At 23.4% G+C, this 3,497-nt stretch overlaps 1 long non-coding RNA gene across 1 annotated transcript; it reads right to left on the bottom strand.

Annotated features, from left to right (window-relative positions):
- Positions 1–1,160: 1,160 nt before the first annotated feature.
- On the bottom strand, positions 1,161–2,659 carry LOC145743458 (uncharacterized). The gene is made up of 5 exons (XR_014281012.1): positions 2,601–2,659; positions 2,303–2,342; positions 1,930–2,021; positions 1,356–1,537; positions 1,161–1,209 (listed from the first exon to the last, which is right to left on the bottom strand). It is a non-coding gene; the product is annotated as an uncharacterized LOC145743458 (long non-coding RNA).
- Between the last annotated feature and the right edge of the window lie 838 nt (positions 2,660–3,497).

Genomic DNA, 3,497 nt, shown 5'->3' with positions numbered 1-3,497 from the left:
TTGCTTATATTATCTAATTGCGGTTATATTATTTAAAACAATGACGTCATTTGTAGCCATAAAAGTCTTAAAAATACCGCAAAATAACCCAAAATGACATGAAAGAGTTAACTTCATATTTTTATTATAAACAGTGTTGAATAAAGTGTTTATATTAACGTCATAACGCATGCATTGTCTTCCTTCCCATAATTTATTTTCCTTCATCGTAATAATAATAAAAAATAATAAACAAGTTATCACTGTTATTAACAAACAGATAAAACAAAATATACCCACCCTAAACTTATAGTTAAAGACAGTCGCTAATGACCCAAATATTTTACTTATGATGAGAATATATTAATAAGAAATCAAGTTTACACGATAAATTAAAGAGGTTACACTTGAAATATGCTTGCTTAAATTTAAAAAAAACAATCCGCCTTTCAAGGTTCAATCAATAGGATTATATTATTTAAATATTAAAGTTATTTTTTAAATACTAACCAGTAACATATATGTAACCATCCAACAATACACCAGAATGGCCACTTGTAATTTTTTTTTTCCGAGAAAAAGGCCATTTTGAACCATATTTCATCGGAGAAATAAGGGACCACTTTTGTTTATCAAAATCAAAACATTGTGATGAACTTAATCTTCCATCTTCACCATTATATCCTCCAACTGCAAATAATTTACCTAAAAATAACAAATTTAGATCAAATAATTTTATAAACTCACATAATTAAATAAAACAAATTTTGATAAATTATTCTTTGTATAAAATTAAAAACTTTTGGTTCAAGTTTTTTTAATTTAAAAAGTTATTTTCGTTAAAAAATAATAAATATAACAAAAACATGTTTAAAAATAAAAGATTTCAAACCACAATAATTTAATTTTTAAAACAGTTTATTGCTAAACAAAAGTGAGATATTATTGCCTTAGTTTTAAAATATTAAAATAATATCAATATTGTTTTACCTTTCAATAATCTTTCTACCTATTTTTAATAACTAAAAGTTGCAACCATTTTTTAAGTTATTAGAAAAAGAAAGTTTAACCTTTTGCAGCAAGTAATACATGATAATGTCGTGGAACAATCATGTCAGGAATATTTCCTCTTATATTTGTCCTCACATCCAAGAATTCCCCACTTGATAAAATTTTTTTATTTTCATCTTGACCTCCAGTTGTGTAAATACAATCTACGACATTTGTAAACTAAACAGATTATTTTTTTATTTTTATTATAATTTTGCCATATGTAATACAGTAAAAAACTTAAAGCATTTTATAACATTAACTAAAGAGCTAATTGCAATAAAAATAAAACCCAACTAGGCAAACACTAAAGTTAATAAACCAACCATTTATGACAGCTGATGATGCAAAAAAAACGAACTTGTTTCATTGGAGGTTCAACTTTCCATTGTGGATCTACTTCATCTAACTTTAAACTCTCAACAGAGGATTTAAACCTTCCCCCCATGATGAAAATTTGTTTGTTGACAACAGCAGATGAAGCTCCATACCTTCCTTCATTTAATTTCTTTAAAATAAAAACTTTTATGTTTAGTGTAAGTTGACTGATTTTACAAAGTTATTTGTAAACAAAAAAAAACATTAAACAAAAATTAAAACCTGTTTTAAAAATTTTTTATTATTTTTTTTGTAATTTGATTTTTTTTAGAAAAACTTTAAGAAAAATTCCTAAATTAAATATTTTTGTTAATATGTAAGTTTCAGTTCAGGTTCTAGTTAATTGTCTATAAATAACTGGTTGTTCATTTCATTTTATAGTTCTGCATTTTAATTACAAAACAATAACAATTATTTAATTTAATAACAAATTTTAGGTATTTTGAATAGATTAATTATTTACAAAAAAAAAAAGATTTTACTGAACAAAAATACTTAAAAAAAAATAAAACTTAAACTTACTGGCATTTGAGTCCATTGTTTTGTAACAGTGTCAAACAAAATATCATCTTTTCTATAACCATTTCCTCCCATTATAAGTAACTTTATTGGAACTGCAACAACATCATTTTTAGCATTTATTGAGTTAAATTGTATTTGTTTAAATTTAAAATTATTTTCATGTTTTTAGAAGAAATGAGAAATTACTAGAAGTTTCTAAAGTTTATTACTGTTAAAAATCCAACAAAAATTTGTGAATTTTGTATTAACAATTGGTTTTTCTCTTTTAACTGTAACTAAATATTCTTTATGTTTTGTAATGTTATAAGTTGGCATCTAAAACTAATATATAATATGTTAATAATTAAGAAACTTTAATAAAAGAAATATCTACCTTCAACTGGTTTTAATCTTTCTACTTGATGTTGAAGATCCTAGAAAAAAAATAAAAGAAGGCAGAGTTATAAAAACCTAGTTATAATAGTATTCTTTTTTTTTAAATTTATTAACAAATTAATAACAAATACATTATTTTAGTGTAACATGCCTTATTTTAGTTGTAAATTATACCTACTTACATTATCATAGGTTGTATTTATATTTATTTAGTGTTTATTAGGTCATTCTTAAAAAAATTAAAAAAGACAAAAAACACTTAATTTTAAATTTATTATTTTTTTTAAAATATTTACCCAAATCTTTTTTTCAAACAATTCAATTCGATCTAAAACACAAAATAAAAAAATGTTAAGTAAATATATAAACAAAAAAGGTTGCAAAGTAACAACCACATTTTAATTAAAATATTTTACTTATTGTTATAGCATTTTTTTAAACAAAATAGAAACAAATAAACCTATGTAACCTGTGTTCTGGACTTGTTTCTGTAAAAATTAAATTAATAATTAGAAAAACAAATATTACAATAATTTAATATTACATTTATCAAACTATTTATTAAAAAAATATTTACTTAAATACTTATTATTGTTTAAATTAATAAAAAATAAATTAAAAAAATTACCTGGGGTTCAGAACTTGGCTGAAGTTGGGGACTTGCCTGGAGTTCGGGACTTGGCTGAAGTTGGGGACTTGGCTGAAGTTGGGGACTTGCCTGGAGTTCGGGACTTGCCTGGAGTTCGGGACTTGCCTGGAGTTCGGGACCTGTGTTTCGTAAAGAAAAAACTTTAATAACAATTTTTTTTACATCAGTAAATATTGTTTCAATATAGAGAAATAAATATATCTACCTTCTGCTGGGTTCAACTTCTCTAATTGATGTTCGAGATCCTTAATGTTTTAAAAAAGCAAGTTATTAGTACAAAAATATCGCAAATATTTATTATTTAATGAAATTTTTTTTTTTTTAATATTTACCTTAATCTTTTTAAGCAATTTCATTCGATCTAAAACACAAAATATATAAATTTTTCATGAATTTAGGTAAATAAAAATGAAATAAAAAAAGCCATTTTTTTATTTTAAGTTTACAAACATAACTTTAAACTAAACTTTTTATATTTACCCATTTGCTGCACTTGTTCCTAAAAACATAAAAAATAAAAAACTTTTAATTAAACTTAATCTTA

This window comes from Corella eumyota, chromosome 2, assembly GCF_963082875.1.
Source record: "Corella eumyota chromosome 2, kaCorEumy4.1, whole genome shotgun sequence".
NCBI classification, from domain to species: domain Eukaryota; kingdom Metazoa; phylum Chordata; class Ascidiacea; order Phlebobranchia; family Corellidae; genus Corella; species Corella eumyota.
The sequence above is the reverse complement of the archived record's forward strand: the minus strand, read 5'-3'. Positions and strand labels throughout refer to the sequence as shown.